Source organism: Apium graveolens, chromosome 2 (assembly GCF_009905375.1).
Source record: "Apium graveolens cultivar Ventura chromosome 2, ASM990537v1, whole genome shotgun sequence".
NCBI lineage: Eukaryota > Viridiplantae > Streptophyta > Magnoliopsida > Apiales > Apiaceae > Apium > Apium graveolens.
In genome coordinates, this window is record NC_133648.1 from 130,091,355 (window position 1) to 130,113,198 (window position 21,844).

Below are 21,844 nucleotides of genomic sequence, written 5' to 3' on the forward strand. Positions count from 1 at the left end.
ATTAGTCAAACTAAATATATTTATGATCTTTTAAAGAAGTTTGACTTAATGGAATGTTCATCTGCAAAAACTCCCATGGCCACTGCCACTAAGCTAGAATTAAACAAGGCTGAAAAGTTTGTGGACATTACAAGCTATAGAGGCATGGTAGGTTTACTTCTATGTTTAACTGCCAGTAGACCTGATATAATGTTTTCTACATGTCTCTGTGCTAGATTTCAAGCTGATCCTAAAGAATCTTACTTAGTTGCTATTAAAAGAATTTTCAGATATCTCAAAGGGACTCCAAATCTAGGAATTTGGTACCCTAGAGAGTCTGGTTTTGATCTAATTGGCTACTCAGATGCAAATTATGCAGGTTGCAAAATAGACAGGAAAAGTACAACTGGCACCTGTCAATTTCTAGGGAATAAGCTTGTATCATGGTTCAGTAAGAAACAAAATTATGTTTCTACATCAATAGCTGAAGCTGAGTACATTGTTGCTGGTAGTTGCTGTGCACAGATACTATGGATGAGGAATCAACTATTTGACTATGGGCTAAATGTTGACAAAATTCCAATATTCTGTGATAACACAAGTGCCATTGCCATTACTGAAAATCCAGTGCAGCATTCAAGAACCAAGCACATTGACATCAAGTACCACTTCATAAGGGAACATGTGATGAATGGTACAGTGGAACTTCGTTTTGTTCCAAGTGAAAAACAAATTGCAGACATATTTACCAAGCCACTTGATGAATCAACATTCACAAGATTAGTAAGTGAGCTAGATATGCTTAATTATTCCTAAATTCATGTTCTAATTGTAATTTGTTTTGTAGCCTGAAATGAATTTGTTGCAAGAACAAAGTTGGCTTTAAGTAAAATTTATTCTATCAATGGATATTCCCTATCCGTTGAAAGCCAAAATTGTTCTATCAATGGATGTCCATTATCCGTTAAAAGATAAATACATTTCTGGTAATTTTATCCTTCAACGGATAAAACTGTGTTAATCTTCAACGGATAACTATTTACCTCATCCGTTGAAGTGTCACATCAGTCGTTTTAAGTGAGTCACAGCCGTTGATTCTATTTACTTAACCGTTGATACATATATATATATATACACAATTATATGTATTTGTATTAAAGGCAGTTTTTAGAATACTTACAGTTTTTTTTCTTTTATTCTCAAACGGCTGTAATTTACTTAAAAATATTGTTTAATCATTCTCTTTATGTTTTAATTTGAGAAAGTATAAAAACCCCCTTGAATTCTTATTTTCACTTTACGCTTTCTTGCAATTTTCAAAAGCTTTTACTCTCTTTCTCTCCCAAAACTCTCAACCTTTCTCTGCAACTTCTACTCACAACAATGGCATCAGTAGTAAAGATAATGTCCCAATCTGGGTTTGTCTATGAGAAAAACAATTTCGTAGCTTTAGTGGAAAAGAATGAAGCCCACTCAGATTATTTTCAAGATGATGGACTTCATCAAAAACTACAAACTAAGCTATGCAATGCTGGAAACCCCAATGATTTACTGTGAGGTAGTTGAGGAAATGTGGACAACTGCAGAGTTCAACCCCACTGATATGACCATCACTTTCTTTCTCAAAGGTAAGGATTACTGTATTAACTGTGATGATATACAGTCCTTTTTTAAATTACCTGAAAACAATGCCATGACACTACACACTGATAATGATGTATCTAGCATGTTAGATTCCATAGGCTATTCCCTTGATTCTACTAGTTTAGGCAGTATTAAGAGAAAAGGCCATAGGAAAGAATAGAGTTTTCTTAGTGATGCCTTTATCAAGGTTTTCTCTGGGAAAATTAGTAATTTTAATGCAATAACTTCATCTCTTGTTAATATGCTCTATATGCTGGTTTCTGATAGGTATTTTAATTTTAGCAATTATGTTATGCTAGAATTGGGTACTAGGTTAGGTAACAAGGCAAATAGACCTCATAACATCTACTATGCTAGATTCTTTATGTTATTGGCTAACCATGTTGCTAAAGGTTTGGTCATAACTAATGAGAGTAATAAACTCAAATGCTGGGCACAAGAGAAGAGGGTCCTTGCAGACCTTTTGAGAATTAATCTCAACAGTCAGGTGCCATTGGTATACTTACCAATCATGAATGCACCTCAGGTAAGTGAGGTGAATACTTTTTCAACTCCTACTTCTTCCAACCCCATCACTTCTTTGCCTTCAAGTGTGGCCATGTGATCAGTGTCAATTCCCCAACAGATTCCTACCAAGGCCACCAAACCTAAAGTTTCAAAACCCAAGTCAAAGAAAGCCACCTCTGTTGTCTCTCAAAAGCCAACAGTTGTAACACCTACCATGAACCTTGAGGGGAGTGTACAGGGTGTTAGTGGTGAGGGGAGGGGTGAACATCAAGAAAACCCCCAGAATAAGGTAGGAGAGGTGAGTGGTACCCAAGCTAGCCAAGCCACAATTTCTCAAAAGACTGTGGTGGTTGAAAAGGATTCAAACTCATCCCTAGTTGCATCCTCCCAAAAGGGTGCAGCTATTGAAAATAGTTCCCAACCAGGGACACAGAACAAAAGAGGGAGGGACACTGAAGCCACACACTCACTTGTAAAAGCCTTCACAAGAAGAAAGAGGGTTAAATCCCTAGTTTCCACACAGGGTGCACACACTGCACAGATACAACCACCTGTATCTATGCCTTCTCAAATTCAACTTGATGTGACCCCAACAAATGTGGAGTCACAGCCCCGTTCTCTCAAAATTGACACACATCAATTCACATCAATTCCTGATTCTCCCTCTTTACAACTCAGGGAGGAGCCCCACTCAAATACTGGTGATCATCATCTTTTAGATGATTTATTGGATCATCAGCCAATTCTTTCAAACTTAGTTGAAGAATCTGTGTCACCTAAATTAAAATCAATCCACACAGATTCAACAATTATGTCACTTTCAATTTCTACTTCTTTTCCTTCTTCAATGAATATTTTTCATCCGTTGACAAGTGGTTGTTCTTCAACGGATAAGCTTAACAGCAATTATCCGTTGATACCATCAGTTTCAACTTCAACGGATACTCCTTATCCGTTGATGGTCTCTACACAAACAACTGAATTAATTCCAAGTGTAGAAGACATGGTTACTGTACAATCACTTCTAGGATTGAGAGAAGGGAGTGAAAACTTGAGTGAGAGGCTGGGTTGCTCCCAGAAAAAAGGAGAGCTTGAGAGTCTAAATATGCATGCTATTTCTTCCAGCATGGCAAAAGAAAGTGAGAGGAGTACCACCTTAGTAGGTGAAGGTGAGGGTGTGAGGAGTGTGAGCCAGGGGGAGCCCCTGATGCAAGAAAAGAGAGAAATTGAGAGAAAAGCAGGTACAGGAGGTATAAGGGTGGATGATGCTGAAAAGGAAAGACAATTTCAGCAACATTACAAAGCTGTAATTGATAGCATTTCCTTGGATGCTGACACTTTTACTCATCCTGTGTCAGCCTATCAACTGTTGGCTATTCAGAGCAATGTGGAGGCAGAAAATACTTTAAATCTAGTACATACTTCAGAATCTCTACAAAGGGATAACGCTGCTGTCAACAGGATGCCTTCTACAGCTGGTGAGCCATCTGAAGAATTTGGAGTAAATTCTAATGATGATGACTCTGATTCGTTTGATGGAAGCATGAACTTAGGGGGAGATGAAGATCCAAGTTCTATTCCAGAATTACCTAAATGGGCATTGACAAAGGAGTCTACACCATGGCATTTCAATGTATCCTTATTCAAAAAAGTCATGTCTATCCAAAAGGCCATTCAGGAAACTTCAAATGCTGGTACCAAGGCTATTCTTCAAGCCCACCTAGATTCTCTACATCTCATGAAGCTACAACAATTAAGACAGAATTTAAGTGTGGATGAACTCAAGAAGGATATAGCTAACTTGAAGTCCTACAATTCTGAGAAGCTGGATTCAATCATGCCCTTTGGTACCATGCAGGAACTATTGCTGAGACTGAGAAGAGAATTAGATGCTGAAAATAAGATGGCCAAATTGGAGGAAAGAGTTCAAGCCATTGAAAACTCTGTGGTCACCATTCTTCAAAATCAACAGTCTCAGACTAGTCTTCTATTTGCAACTGGCTAAAGCACAGGGCTTTGCCCCTCTCCTTGATGATAAAAAAAGGGGGAGAATAAAGGGGAAGGGGAAGGGGAGCCATCTACACATATACAAATATCAAAAGTGCTAGTTCCAACCATCACTACTTCTCCAACACCTCAAATCAAAGGAAAGCTTGATGGAATTGATCTAATCCAGCTAGCAGCAGCTGAGATGAAGGTGAAAGAGCAAAGGAGAAAAATTGATGAAAGGATGCAACAAGTGTTTGGCTCTTCAACTAAAAAATCCTTATCTATGAAACATAGCACAAAAGTTGAGCCAATCACAATGAAGCACAAGCCAGTAAGGAGGAATAAGGTTGGAGAAACTTCTTTCAGGAACCTGAAGCCTATGGTACTCAAGCCAACCACTAGATTCAACAAGGACTCTACAAAGAACCCTCTAAGCTTTGTTCAACTAAAAGAGGTGGATTTTCCTCTTTCAAATCCTGATGAAGACAAAGTTTTTGGTGGTAACATCATAAAGCACAAAGAGACCAAGGATATAGTGGAAAGAATGAATATGGCTATCATCTATAGAGAGGGAAAGAGCATCTGTGTGATGCAAGGACATCTCAAATTCTCAATAGCCAAGAGGGAAGAGACCAAGAGGCTAAAGGAAGAAGCTAAAAAGCTAAAGGCTGGCAAAAGAGCACAAGCAAAGCTTGAAAAACAACTAAAGTCAAGTCAAATTGAAGAAAAGAAGAAAATTGAAGACAAGAGTGAAGGGGACAAGAATGAAAGCATAAATGTGGATATGGGGAATATGGTTTGTGAGAGTGTGGAGGAAAGGAGTGAGGAAAGAAACGAATGGCGAAAAGGGAACAGAAAGAAGGTCAAGGCAAAAGAGAAGAGTGAAGATGACACTGAGGAAACCCAATCAAAATCTAAACTACTAACTTCTATTCCTGAACCTATTGTGGCTGATCCCAGTATAAACATTCATGGTAAAACAATCATCCCTAAAGGGGAACCTATTGATTGGGACACCATCAAATTGCCTACCTTCCTAATTACCTCTCCACCACCAAAGAAATTGAAAAAAAAATCCAAATCAACAGCTCCCCTAACCTCAAGTAAATTCACTCAGAAACAAAAACCTAAGCCTAAGCCACAAGCCTCAAAGGATGATTATGTTCACATTTGTGACATAAAAGAACATACATATATTGAACTCTTCCTGGATGAGCTGGAGGAAGTAAGAGGAATAAGTGCCTACAAACAGCTACCAGAAAGGCTATTGTTCAAATATAAAGGAAATATGGAAAGGACTTGGCCTCTTCAAAGAATTCTAAATGAGGGCTATTCTACCTTGGTTAGAGTCTACTCATCTATCACAAGGTATACTGGCTTTACCAGGACTGCCAAAACTGAGATTCTCAACAAGATTGCCAGCATAAGATAGAATTGGTGGGAGTCAAATTCCTTGCCTAGAACATTACTCATCCCTGAGCATGGAATCACATTTCATAAATAACCTCATTGGTTGATGGAGTTTAGAGATAATAAAGGAGTCAGAAGATTTTTCAGACTTGAAGACCAGCTTAAAATTGCCAGTAATGAAACTCTCAAGGACATGCATTCTAAGTTGGACATCAGTGAAGAAGATGAAGCTGAATTCTACAGACAACTCCAACTCCAAGTAGAGGAAAATGACAGGAGGCTAGGGAAGAAAATAAGGGAACAAAGGAAAAGAAAATGATTTGCTCAGATTAAAGGAGCACCCTTGAAAATACTGTAAATCTTCAATTATATCTCAGTACATACACTTTTGTATCACTTTTGAATTTCTACTTGATTTCAACTCATATATTTGTTAAGTGTTTTGTTATCATCAAGTTAACCCTGAATTTATGCCTACAATTCAAGTAGACATAAATAAGGGAGATTGTTAGGAATATATGTATTAGTTTGATGATAAGTTAAACAAAACACTTAAGTAGAAATCTAGTGTTTATAACCTCAACGGATAAGACCATCTTGGCTATCCTTGATGGAGTAGCTTTACTTAGAAATAAGTTTAGTATCGTAGCACATTTCAGTCTCTGTATTCAAGTTATAATTCTTAGAAGTTGTGGGAAATTATTAGTCATGTTGACTACTAGTTGATATGCAAATAGGACGGCTAATTGTAAATATTTCATGCCTTGTAATTTTGTATAAATGAAGTAGTATCAACTGATAAATTAAAGGCCTTCAACGGATGAGAAACAAAGCTTAAACGGATGTCTCTAAAGCTTCAACGGATAACATCCATTAACGGATGAGTGCATCAACGGATAAAGCTTTTACTGTTAAAGCATCAACGGATGTCACTAAAGCATCAACGGATAAAGCCATCAACGGATAAAATCTTCAACGGATACTTAGTCCCATAGCAGTTGATAGTGACAATTCATAAGCTGACAGAGGCACATGGGTTGACAGAGATAATTTGAAGGTGGTAGGCTCTTGGAGGAATCAAGAAAAAGTAGCATTTCCATTCTGGTGCAAACAAGGAAGTATTCAAAGATTCACAGATTATCTTAGATTGCATTGGATAGAGAAATGAAGAAGAAACATGTGAAGAACTATTTTATAATTGTATTTTATTTTTTTCTTCACTTGTAAACCTGGTGATATATAAACCAAGTTGCAGCTAGTAATTAGGTGTGAATTTTCCAGAGCTGTTTAGAAAAACATAGAGAGAAAATCATCTAGTTTGTACTAGGAAGCAGCCGTGATCAATTCTTTGTATCACAGATTTTCTGAAATACACATCTCTGGTGGAACAACAAATCCACCATAAAAGTTTTTAAAGCCTTTGTGTTCTTTACATTTGTGTCTTGAATATACATCTGTCTGCACCTGCTCAAAGCAATTCACACACAACTGTTCAATCATACACTTAGCTTTTGAAACTGCTCAAAACTTGAAAAAGTTTTAAGATTTACATTCAACCCCCCTTCTGTAAATCTCATTGTTAGTTCCTTGGGAATAACAGTACTGTAGGTTCGTTCAAGTTTGCAAAGATAGCATCCCCTTTAAACGTGGCTTACTCGTAAGACTGAGAAGTTCGAATGGACAGAGGAATGCGAGAACAGCTTTCAAGAATTGAAGAAAAGATTGGTGACGGCCCCTATATTGGCGTTGCCGGAGGGTAAAAGGAGATTTTGTAATTTATAGTGATGCATCGCACAAAGGATTAGGGTGCGAGCTTATACAGCACGACAAGGTAATAACGTACGCGTCAAGACAATTAAGGGAATATAAAATTCGATTTCCCACCCATGATCTTGGGCTCACGACAATAGTTTTTCCCTAAAGATTCGAGGCACTACTTGTATGGAAAGAAGTGCGAGATTTACACAAACCATAAGAGGTCTAGTACATTTTCACGCAGATAGAGCTCAACATACACTAGAGGAGGTGGTTAGATCTAATCAAGGATTATGATTATGAGATTCTTTATCATCCAAGAAAAGCTAATATGGTGGCTGACGCCCTTAGTAGAAAGGAGAGACTCAAGATGATAATGTCTTCGGAAGAATTGGTAAGAGATTTCGAGAAAAATGGAAATAGAAGTGAAGGTAACCGGAGCCGGTACCAAAAAGCTGTTTGAGATTGTAATGCAGCCCGAATTATTGGAAAAGATTATATTATGCCAAGAAAAAGTGATGAATGAAGGCAAAGAGCCAATGACGGGAGAAGAGATTAATACCGAGAAAGATGATAAGGGAAAAATGAGGTATTCCGACAAAAAATTGGGTTTCAATATTCAAGAGCTTAAATATGAGATCTTAAATGAAAGCCCTAGTTTGAGGAATAAGATTTAGAGCAAACCCTGAATGTGATAGTCAGGGAGGTCGCCATCAAGATAGAAGGAATCTATAACATAATGAAGTGGAAAATGAGGATTTAAAACATATAGGATGACCCCGATTATGGGGAGGAGGAGGGAACATTCATACTAAGGAAACATAAGTCAAGTAAGGAAAGGAGACCCGAGATGGTACTCCTATACATCAATTCATGGACCTGTCTAAACAGAACTTAGACTATTATCCCCAACCACCACCCTGAGGAAATAATGCGGTGGGAAATTCTTTCAGGACCTTTAAGTCACTAAGCTCTCAGAGTTCCACGGAACAAGTTGACCCAGTCGAGGCAAGAGCCTGGCTAAAGGAAATAGAGGAATCATTTTAGATTCTAAATGATTGATGAAGCACAAAAGACTGTTTTTGCCACTTACCTTCCTAAGAGAGAGGCCACCCGCTGGTGGAAGGCTAAGGAAGATAGAGAGATAGTGTAGAAGTTTTAAAACCAGGCCAGAGGCAGAAAAGTATGATGAATCATGAATCTAGGTTGTGAAAGTCATTAAGGTTCGTCTAAAGGACACGAATCTAGAATGATGGGATGTTTAAAATCAATGCTTATATTGTGTTGGTTCATGAAATGATTGTAATAGAAAGGAAAATAAAAAGAAACTGAAGTGGAAAGGAATATAAGGGCAATAGAGTTTGAGGAATGATAATGGAATTGGGTGTGAGGAAACCCTAAAGACTCATAGTAATAGAAATAGAAAAGTAGGTGATCATCAGGATGAGGGTGATTCACCATGAGTTAAAGTTGATGGTTGAAGGTATAAATGATATATATATATATATTATCCCCTTTAAGTTGGGAGTATTCGAAGACACTTCGAGATAGATTGATGGGCTAATAAGAAAACACCGATGGACTGAGGAGACGGGAAAGTAAGAAATTAGGAAATTGGATGAAGGAAGTGACCTTCAAGAATGTGAAGTGTAGGTAAGACCGGCGGCTTGATACCAAGAAAGGGAAGACGTCAGGTATAAAAGATATCCCAACATTTAAATGACGGTTAAGATATATAATGGAGATAAATGAATAGTTAGAAGTGAAATTCACATTAAACACGGCCAATATCTTCCAGAACATCCCTGTTATTATTACCAAATAAGGAAAGAAAAGCGGATAACCATTATTATCTTTTGGAGGCCATATGGATTGACCTCAGCTTGAATAAGGATGCTATTGTGAAATTTGGTATAGACTATTGAGGTGGGAATGATTGAATAAGATAATCTATCAAGGATATATGACTTGATTTATCCATGGAAGGATGCAAGTACCTTTTTAAATGTGGAATTAAGTATAGAACCTCGATAACTTGAGATGAACCCTAGGGGAATGCATAAAGGTTGGCATTTCGCCCTTAATAGGGACAGTATGAGTTTTGACAATATGAATTGGAAAGGATTAAGGTAACAAAAACCTTTAAGGATCAGTGGACAAATTTTTCAGAAGTATATAGACAATGGTTCTAGTATTAGTAAATGGTATTTTGATATGTCATGTATCTAGGGAATACAGGAAAAATGATTCAAGGATAACCTTAGAGGTCTTACAAGGAGAAAGGTAATATTCAAAGTTCTAAAGAATAGAAATTTTGATAAAGGAAATATGACGTAATTATAATAATGCCAGGTGGGCACGTGTTGAACCATAAGAAAGTATGGATCGACCAATGAAGGTCGAGATTGGTGAAAACAAGGACCCAAGATAAGAGACGTCCTAAGTATGATCGAGAGTCATTCGTGACAATGTTAACCACTAAAGACCGAGGCAATAACTTTTGAAAAAATGGTGATAGTTTTTTTCTCTCACCAAAGCTTAAGAAAGAGCATTTTCACACAAGCAGTGATTGGAAATGATGTAGAAAATTTAGTTGGAGATCATTCAAAAGACTTTGATTATAAGGAACTATTATTATCAGGAAAGGCCAATGAGATGGCCGACACTCTAAGTGTAAGAGAGCAATTATAGGCGCTCGTGCCAGAGGAATACAGTGATGATGGTTAAAGCCGTGAAAGTTGTATTATGGTGTGAAAGATTAACATTCCTTCTGATGATGGTGCGATACTCAACTATAATAGTAGTTTGGTAAAGATTTAATTCATGTAATCGCCGTGAGCGGGCTATCTATCTTAGAAGGTCCTATCTTGAGATAAGTCAGGACTATGTTATGAAAGGGCTAAATGAACCTTTGAGCTTCATGTCTCCTAATAAAGATATATGGTTAATAATGGTATTAGCCTGATATCGTTGCTTTCATTGAAACCCTTCAGCAATTTTTTTCTGCTTTATGTCATATGTACATCAAGTTCAGGAGTGTTCTTCATGAATCATGAATGGCGATTATGTTACCTCCTTAGAAGAATTCGATACGGTAGGTATGGACTCTGTATGGTTAGATATTAAGATTTCATGGAAAATGAATGACTACCGTAGGTCCGTGGTGGACTATAGTAATGCATCAACAATTCTTTGAATAATGAGACGATAACAACCGTGAGAGTTGTATTGTAATGGATGTTAAGATTAAGTACCACTAATCGGGTCATGGTGATGTACAAGTTATCATTGATAGACTAATTAAGTCGATCATCTACCTATTGAATATTTATTCCTTCTTATCAATAAAGAGTAGTATTGCTATACGAAGAAGGTTGCGGTGTAGCAATGAATTCTAGTAACGATGATGTCTAGAATGAAATCCCAGATTCGATTTTCGATATCGAGGAAGTTTCAAAGATGATTTTTTTTAAGCTCGCGCAAGAGCATGGGTCCATAGAATGATGGACAAAATAGCAAAAATATTTAGGCATGTGAAATACGATGCGATAATACTTAATGTTGATATATATATACATCTACATATATTTTTTTCTCTGGTGATAAACCTCTATAGTTCATAGGTAGGTTCCAAGCCACATATTTTGTGACCATATATTTCTATATATAATTCTCTTAAATTCGTTCTTTTCTCTTCTTTTCATTTTCGTGTAAACTGAGAAGAACAACCCTTCCAAAATGGGAGGTATAGTCGAATGACTATCTATTTGTGTGATAGAAGCCTAGTAGGATACCACATGTTGTTTAATTATTTGTCAAGTACTAAAGGCTGGCCACCTTCTGTACTAACTATGCAATAGAACAAGTGTTCATGATCATAGTGATCTCTCAATAAATTCCTTTACTTCTATATGATTGATCAAATTTTGGAAAATAGAAGCAGCTGAAAAAGGAGGAGTAAAAGTATGGTGGTATTCGGAATGGAAACGCGTTCGTGATACTAAGATTGACGTATTTATTAAAAGGTTATAAAACTCTAGCGAGTAAAGGTATATCTAGAATAGTATTTTGTACGGAAGATAGTAACGATTACGAACTGGAAAAGAGTGGGTATTGAGAAGCAAAAGCTATAATTCTAGAAGTTATGATGAGTGTCTGTGCAATAGAGTTGAAAGAATTTTGAATGATCACTTAACGCGGATTAAGTTTACTTACGAAAATAGATCGTATGTCAGTATTGAGATGTCGCCTTATGAGATTCTTGAGGGAAGACAATGTCGATCTACCTTATGTTAGGATGAAGTTGTAGAGCGCAAGATGCTCGGACCAGCAGTGGTCTAAAGAACCAAGGATATAATAGATCTAATCAGAGGACGACTTATAGTAGCCCAAGATGGACATAAGAAGTATGCTGATTTGATAACGAAAGGACAAATAGTATGAAATACGGGACCTGGTTTTGTTAAAGGTATCCCCTTGGAAAGCCTTGGAAAGGAATTATGAGGTTCGGAAAGAAAGGAAAGCTAAGTCCATAATTTGTTGGACCCTTGGATATATTACAATGTATTGGGAAGTTATCAAATGAACTAGCCCTACCCCCGAACCTGCAGCAAGTTCATAACATGTTCCACGTATCAATATTAAGGAAGCATAATCCGAATGTCGGACACATAGGAGAATACGAGCGCATAGACATGCAACCAGACTTGACCTATATGGAGCAACCAGTAAGGGTTATGGATTCAAAGGAGCAAGTGCTTAGGAACAGGGTTATCAGACTAGTCAGAGTTTTGTGGCAAAACCACAATGTGGGAAATTTTTTTTACTTGAGAGTTAGAAAGTGCAATGCTAGAAAAGCATCCCCAACTGTTTTCTATCTAATTCCGGGACAGAATCCTTTTAAGGAGGGGAGACTGTAATAACCCCAATTTTTGGAAATTTTTGAAACCCTGATGAATAGTAATTTTTTTTTTCTGATAATGCTGATTAAGGAAATTTATCAGACCACACTATATAGGAGTACTGTTATGGAAATTCTGAGATCCTATTAGTATTCCATTAAGTAAACGAGTGTATGTAAAGGTCGTCAGAATTCGAATCCGGACACTTTGATTTTTCCCGAAAATCCACCAGATACCGAAAGAATTGAGTATAAGGTAACATGATTAAAAAAAAATTTATTTAAGGATTATAGCAGAGGATCATTAAAAGAATATAAGATATTAATAAAGGTTCAGGAAAGCCCAAGTAATAAGATTCCGGATATGATCCCTCAAACTATTAACGAGAACGAGAGTTAAGCGAACCGTAAAACAAATAAGCGACCAAGACACAAGCTTGTACAAGAAGCCAAGGATTATGACATCATCAAACCACAAGGGATTGACACATGGCAAGAAAGTGATGCATGATGGATGATGTCATCAAGGGAGAAGATATTTATGCAAGGAAATCAAAGAAACTTTTCCATTTTTTCCATTTCATCATTTTGCTCTCGGCCAAAATGATACCAGCAACTTCAAACTGCCATATCTCCTTTTATACTCACTCAAATATTGTGTTCTATAGCTAGTTGAAAAGGTATTGAGATGGACTACAACTCTTGTTCACAAGTCTCGTCCAAATAATCAAGTTAAGACCTTAGTTTTTACAGTTCTTTAAATAGAACCTTTAGAAACTTCAAAATCTAACTTTGTGTTTTTTTTATTGTTTGTGAGATCCAAGCTTGTATAAGGATTGATCAATGTTTTAAGGCTCCCTAGAAACTTTTCACTTACAAATCAAGGTATAAAATCTTCTTGACCTTTAGTACTAAGATTGATTGTTTGATTTTTTAGACGAAGTGGTAAATGTATAGTTAGATCCACGCTTAGTAGTGATTTTTGTGAAGTTATGTTGATTTTGAATGGTGAATTTGTAGTAATTGAATGAGTTGGTAAAACCTTGGAGTGTGGACTGATTTTTCAGTGGTTTAAGTTGTATTTGTTATGTTATTGATTGTTGGAGGATGGGAGTGAACTGATGAGATTTTAGAGTGATAATTATTTTGGGAATCGCATACACATAGCCGTCGTAATGCCCGATTTACCTTAGACTGTTTTAGTGCTTAACTTCTGGACCCGGGAACACACTTTAAGATTCTGACCTTTGTCATGATTAGATATTTCATGTTACGAGCTTCGTTTTGATATGTTGTTCGCCTAAATCCGAGTTACGAGCGATGAGAAACGACCATTTTAAGTATCGGCGTTTCGTGAGCGAACCCCGAAACCTCGAGTAACTTTGAAACCTTGTTTAAGGCCCTTAAAGACTAATTGGATTACTAAATAATTATTTAATATGGGTTAGGAAGTTGGTAAAGTACTCGCGAAAGAGTCGCCTTAAAATTCATAATGGTAAATTTATTAAAATTAGTGGAGCCGAAAGTACGCAAATGATTAACGCAAATCGTTAAGCATATAAACGACTGTTAGGGTATGAGTGAGTGTTGACTAGTTTCTTAAGCGATCGTGGTCTAATTCCGGCTTATGTTGTTGTTCATAAGGTTACCAGACCCACTCTAAGCTTAACTCTACCCCGAAACGCTCAGACAAGTTTTCTACCCTTATAACTGTTGTTGTGATGTATATGTGTATATGCATTTTGTTGTGATAAGTGCATGATTGTTATTAGCAAATCTTGCGATATATTGGAGCATGTTGATATGATATATATGCATGCCTGTTTCGTAATCTTGATATTCTATTATCAATTCAAATGCTTATAAACTGTATAATACATATGCTAGAGATAAGCAGTAGTTGCATATACCCTTAGTATAGGGGACCCGAAGGTGAACATTTTTCTAAACCGGGAGTCGATGTTCCCGAGTATAATATATATATATATAGTTTATATAACTACTAATCGGATAAGTATATATATATATAGTTTATATTTTTCGATTATTCAAATAAAGATCGTGCTTTCGTATAAGTATATCTTTTGTTATTTATTATTGATTTGAAGTATGAGTTTTAAAACTTCTACTTCAATTATTTTTATAAAGATTATCATTATGGGAATATTATTTAAATAATAATATTCAGATATTTTCTAACATATCAGGAATGATTTATATTATTAAATCATCATTACTCTAAACATTCTTTAAAATGTTTTCGAGTCTTTAAAATAATTTTAAAAGCTAGAGCGGATCCCAAAACTCATTTTTAGATTTAATATCTTCCTTTCGAAGGGGATTTAAATACTCGCTCAAAACAAAGGGATCCGGCTCGTGTATTTTTAGAGCAACGAAGTTGCTAACTTGATAAAAGAGTTTGATTACTTGCCCAATATTCGAGAAGTAAGCCCAATCGAAATGCATCGGCATAAGCAACATGGGCTCAGTCGGGGTCCATGAAAGTGTAAGTGGCTCAGTGGGAGTCCATTAATGCGTAAGTGGCTGAGTGGCAGTCCAGTATAAGGTCCTAATGCGGCCAGGGTGATGACCAGTGGGGGATTCATCCATCTACTAGTAGAAAAGGTGACTTAATTGGTATCTTTGCCTGATCAGCAAGATATCAGGTTTATGCCAAAGTTTCTTCTTTCCAAAATTCTTGGGAATGACAACTCTGCTTATACTTCCATAGCAGAAGAGTGTATGAAATCTATATATATATAGGTGTATATATATCGGGACTAATGAAGTATCTCGTAACTTCATTTCTTTCAAATGATATTTCAAAGATTGAATTTATTCAAGTCTTACCTTGTAGTCTCATCTATGTGATGAACTTTTGAAACTGATTATAGCTTGAACGGTGGTAGTTCGAGTAGTATTCAGAAAAGATATAAGTATATTGGAGTATCTCGTAACTTCATCTTTTCAACTTATATCTAATTAATGATTATCTTATGCATGACAAAGATTTTCAGAAAAATGTTGAGACAAGGTTAGATATATGAGATCACCTTGTAACGATATTTTTATACAGTTATAAACTGGAGCTCTATGTATATTATACATGTCAGAGGATTTCAAAGATTTCGAGAAGTATATACTTGGTCGCGTTAAGATATCAACTTGGTTCATTTCTTCTTGACCAAGACTTTCATGACTACTATGAGAATGCTCATATATTGTTAATTATTACATATATTATTTCGGTGGGCTTGTTGCTCACCCTTGCTTTCTTCTTTCATTACACAACAACAAATAGACAAAATGAACAGGACCAAGCTCCCAATTCATGAGCGGATAGGAAACGTTCCGCAGTTTTCTATAGGCGTTGATGCCGCTGTAGCTAAGGTAGGAACTACCAATAGGCTAGGCTTTCAACTTTTGATGTACCAGACTTATGTATCTTTATGAATTGTAATAATGGCAAAGAAATGTAAATTTATTCAAAAACCCTTTTGAGGTATAATTGTGACGGCCTCAATCCCGGGGTCAGGAGTTGACGTCACCAATAATAATAAACATAATATAATCCAAATCATTAATTATACATAACCACGACCCCTTTACCAAGACCTTTTCCAGGTTTAAGTATGATTTAGGTTACAACTATTACCAAGACCTTTGCTCAGCAGTACCACTATATGAATAACAAGTAAAACAATTTAAAGTAAAGCAGTTATAGGAACAGAATTCATAACTTGCCAGAAACATGTAAAACAGGTATAAACTGGATATCAAAACTAGTATGCTCTGCAAAATAATATCATATGTAGTGTGCTGTGTCAAAATACCAGAGTTCAATTTTAGCATGTTATTTCCTTTCCAAAACCACTATCAATTACTGGACCCATAAATCATCTGTCCCGTTACGGGGAGCATAAACTATTTGTTCCGTTTCGGGAACCATTAAACCTTTATCATATATATAAAAGAGGATGAATTCTAGGGACAACTAATCAGTCTATCCCACCACAAATTTCATTTCGGAACTCAGAGACTAGCTAGGTCCCTGTCATGCTGGACTAAGCGGCCTACAGTGCGCGCATCCGACTTAGCCTCTTACGCAACCATGCTGGGCCGTTACCTAATAACGGACCTCTTACGCCAACTGACCATCCAATATCTGATTTATTTTTATCCAGTTTCCAAAACCCTTTACACCTATCTCCTTTTTAAACAATTACATCACACATTCTAAAAATTTCTTTTTAATTTTTAATCACAATCTAGAGATAGGCATTTTCAGAAGTTACTTTTTCCCCAAAACCTCGTTCAGTAAAACATATTTAAATACGGGGAATACGTAACTTAAAACGTTCTGTTCCAGTACGTAATTTAAATCAACAACTATTCATATATACTGAACTGTAAAAGATTAGTTCAGGGGTACATGCCTTGCAGAGCGTTACGATTATCTCTGATTGACCTTGAACTTACTTGGACACTCGGCTTTATCGCCTTACTATCGGACTTCAACGTTCAGGTCCTTCACTTTGGAATCTCACTGCGCTGTCGACTGATCACTAGGTTATCTTAGTTCGATTTCAATTCTTGAGTTCTTCGTCTAGAACCTTACCCTACGTTAGACGTCTAGGTATGCTTGACATATCCTCAATAACACATCTACCCATTCGATATCAAATCCCGACTCATAATTATATAGATTATAATAACACATGCAACAATTAGGGTTCACAATCTCGGAAATCGGTTCGGTATTTGTTTTCAGAAAATATGTATACTCGTCATTTTGCGAAATTAGGGTTATTGAGTTTTAAGAAAACATTCACCACAACATACAATCACGTTCCGCACAGAATATATGTATATACTTATTTATACTCGCTCGACATTCTGATAATTACAGGGTCTGTCCCGAATTTCCGAATTTAATTTCCAAAAATTTGGGCAGCACCTCCTCTGTTTATCGGCCTACCCGTCGATCAATTTCGACGTCAAAACAAATCCACAATTAATCCAAATACAATTCCCGACCTCCGATTCAACCCAAACATAACAATCAAAATTCCACACATTCTCAAGTTTCAACTTAATTAAAATTATTAATTATTATTCATATTTTATATTTATATTTATTTATTTTAAAATATTAGGACTCAGATATATATCATCATCGTCCACCGTCCCTCGAAATTCATCGCGGACGGCGGTAAAACTCGTCGGTGCCCGAATTATTCGGGTTTCCATACGAGCTTCGCTGATTAAATTCACCTAAATAATTTGAATTTAAGAATTAAAATTCAAGAAATCATACAGGTAATCATCTAATTCGACTACAAAAGGGAACAAAAAGATCAGATACTTCTCAGAGCAACACCGCGCGCACAAACGCGCGGCTGGATGGAAACAAAACAACAATCAGAAAATACACAGGAGCTTAACTGAGGAACACTGCAATTCCCAAAACAACTGATAACTATTCACAAGCATATACATACATATACATATGTATAAATCGGAATCACCAAGCAATATGCGGCAATTACCAGAAAAGTAACCAGAGTTCAGGAACACAGTATCGACTGGAATCAGGGAAGACATGGAAGAAACAGGCGAGTCAGCGAGGGGAAGAAACCCGCAAGAAAAGAGAGATTCCCGAGAGTTGATCAGGAGAGGAGAGATGCAGAGAGATTGAGACGAGAGAGACGGTGAGGAACAAGAATGGGTTTCTGTGATTTATTGTTTATTTTTGTGTATATGTTCTGCAATTGACACGTTTCAAAAAAAGCACAGGAGATTAACACGTGTCCTTAACTAGCTGCAAGCCCTATTTTCATCCCGGTTTTGTAATTTTAACGAACAATCGCAAGAATAAAAATAACCCGTAAAATTATCAAATTAATTTTAAAATGTCACAAATAATTCAAATTTATTAAAAGTAGATTTTTCATAATTTTTAAAGTATATTTGAAACATATCTTGTACCCGCATTTAACGATTAACGAACCGAGTTGCACGTAAAATAATTTCAGAAAATTACAAAAATAGCGTTAGAGCTTACAAATATCCCGAAGTTTATAAAAACATAAATTTTGTAATTTTAAAACAATTTCTAAAATGCACTTTATGCCCGCTTTCATAAATTTAACGAATCGACGCGCGGGTAAAATAAATCCCAAAAATTCCCAAAATAATTTTAAAAAATCCCGGAATATTCCCAACTTAAATAAATATGAGTTTTATAATTTTTGAAGAATTCGGGAATTAAATACAGATTTTACAGATAAATGCAATCAGAAAATCATACAGGGTTAAATAATTGATGAAATATTGATGTCTGAATTTTATAAAATCCCAAAAATAATTATTGTAATTATGAAACCATAAAAACAATTTTAGAGACATTCCAAATATTTTTGCAAATAAATTTGCACTAAATTCACTTTTAAAAGTATAAACGATTCAATACAACTCAATAGTTAATTACACAAACAACCCGGTACACCCTAATTCACACAGAGATCATAATAAAATAACACATAGCGATCGAAACTAATACACATAATTTATTTAACTATTTATTTAATAATTACACTTTTAAATAATATAAAAGTATATGAGTTGTTATAATAATGACTTATAATTATGGGATAAAATGACTTGTGTTATTTTGGTATTCATCTCTGAGACTATAACTCGTGTGTGTGTATTTATTGTGGGGTCACAGAACGCATTAGTTGGTTGTTTATTAAGATTGGGTGTTATTAAGGGAAATGGAACTCGTGATAACCCGGATCCCCGACCCCGGATTTAGGGGTATTACATAAAATAAATCTGATGATCGCTGAATAGATTTGTTATACTTAGTAATTGTACGAGATGATGAGGGGAATGTTACCAGTATGGAAGACCAGGAGTGAAGTTATGAATAAGATAGTATACAACGGTAATTGGAGTTTTTATTGACCAATGAAGGTAAAATGGACCCAATAAGGGATAGAGGGTATATAGAAATGAATGGGCTGTTACCTAAGTGTTTCCCTAATTTGATACTTAGTGTTAGTCCCTTAACAATATAGCAAGAATTACAGAAGGGGGGTTGAATGGAATTCTTGAACCTTTTTCTTGAAATAAAAATGTTCAACTCGATTATGGATATATTTGTTTTGATTAGCACAATGCGGAATGTAAACTTAAATGAATCAAAACATAAGTAATTAAAAACAAGAGTCTTTAAAAACTTTCTGGTGGATTTAAAAAATTCTACCAGAGATATATTTAATATATCGAGAGGACTCTGTGTGCAGAAATGCTCACAGCTGCTTACAAAATAGAACTGCTAAGAACACAGGAAATGCTAAGGATAGTGCTTAAAAAGATTTCTCTGTTGTTGTTTCTTAGCTATCTCAGTTATTTTTCTATTTGCTACTCTCTTGGTTTATATATTACCAAGATTACAAAGTCAAAAGAACTGAATAAATATAAAATCTAACAGTCTTGATCTTTGCTGCTTTTCATCCTCTATTACCCAGTTAATGAGCTTCCACAGTGTACTTGTATCCAACTCAACGGCTGTGTGTCTGCTTTCACTGTTCAACTGATGTTTGAATCTTGATATAATCATCTGTCGACTTTCAGATCATCTGTCGATGACTTAATTGATCATCCGTCGACTGCTATGTTAAACATCCGTTGGTAGCTATTTTGGTCATCCGTCGAAGCTTTGTTAATCATTTGTTGGTAGCTATTTTGTCACTTGACTTCATTTCACTTATACAGAATTACAAAACATTGCTTATGTATAGTTAATCAACCTATTCTGCATATCTAGTTAAAGTCAACATGACTTATATGCTACTCCAGATTCTATACAAAGGTGCATACAACACTGTGCTACAAACTTATTATTACATAAGCTACTCACTCGATGGATAATAAGTTAATCATCCGTCGGGACTATAATGAGTTATCCGTCGGGACTATAATTCTTATCCGTCAAGTGCTACATTATTTCACTAAGTAAAATCTACTTAGATGTTTTGTTTAGGTAATCATCAAGTACTCAACATATTCACAACAATCTCCCCCAATTTATGTCTAATGGAATTGTAGCCATAAATTAAGAGATACTTGATGATAACAAAACATCCTAAACATATATTTTTAAAGATAAGTAGATAGAGCTGAAAGTGCTTCAATTTAAACAAAAATGAACAAGGTTTGGCTCACAGTCAGTTCAAGATGCTCCTTTAGTCTGAGCAGATTTTTCTAGTTTCTTGAAGGTCTGGATCTTCTTCCAAGCTTTCTGTTGTTTTCTTCAATTTGATTCTGGAGCTGTCTGTGGAATTCTAATTCATCAGATTCTGAGAGATCTAACATTTCTTGCATCTACAAGAGAGTCTCATTGCTAGAGATACTCAATTGGTCTTCTAATCTGAAGAATCTTCTCACACCCTTGTCATCCATGAATTCCATCAGCCAGTAGGGCCTTAGATGCACTCTTCTCCCTGTGTATGGGATGATAAGAGTTTTGGGTAGTGCATCTTTGGCTCTAACACTCCTTAGCTCTTCAATCTTATTCAATACTAATCTTCTTGCAGTTACATTGAACCCAAAGTTTTTCTTGAAGGATGAATAGACTTTGATCAACACAGCTTGGCTTTCTTGAAGTATCCTGTGAAGAGGCCACTGAATCTCCCTTCCCCCTTTGTACTTGAACACCAACCTTTCAGGTAGGTTTCTGTATGCATCAATTGCCCTTACCTCATCCAGCTCCTCCAGATAAAGGATTAGATCTGAGAATTCTTTGATGTCACACAAGTACAAGTAGTCTCCCCTGTTGACCTTGGGTTGAGCTTTGACTACTGACTTGGATTTGAGAGGTGACAGCTTCACTTTCTTGACTGCCCTTGATTTTATCCTTCTTGGCTTAGTAAGAATTGGCAAGTTGAAGTCAGGAATTGGTAATTTATCCCACTCTATTGGCTCATCCTTTGGCACAATAGGCTCTCCATGTATGTTCTTGTATGGGTCCACCACCCTTATGTCTTCAAACACCACAGAGGGCTTTGATGCTTGAGTTTCAGCTTGAGTGGATTCCTTTGGAAATTGATCTTCCAATTCCTTGTCAACAACACCCAACTTTCTTTTTGTTCTTTTAGCCAGTTCTTTCTTTCTTGAGGATTTCTTTGTTCTTCAATCTTCTCCTCTGATTCAGTAGCTTGAGATGGTTGAGAGGGAATTTGTTGAGAAGAATTCACAGCCTGTAGCTTGGCCAAGATAGCAAACTGTTCTTTCTTTTGTTTAGACTTCTTTGCATCTAGAGCAGCTTGCCTCTTTTCCTGCTTCAATCTGGCTTTTTCTTCTTCCTTTGCATGAGCAAATTGTGGATGTCCAGCTACCACACAAATTTCCTTCCTATTTCTGAATATCTTTGCAATTCTCTTTCTTGAGGCTGAATCAGCTGGATCTTTGTAGAGGAGAATAGATCTTGACAAAAGCTTCTTTTCATCAGGCTTGGGTGTCTCATACACAGAATCCATAGGGTTCTTCAAAGATAATTTTGAATAGTTTGCCCTTGGTTTAAGAATTATCTCAGCCTTTGTAGTCTTAATACAGGAAGATTGTCCTTTCTCCAGATAGTTCATGCTCATCTCA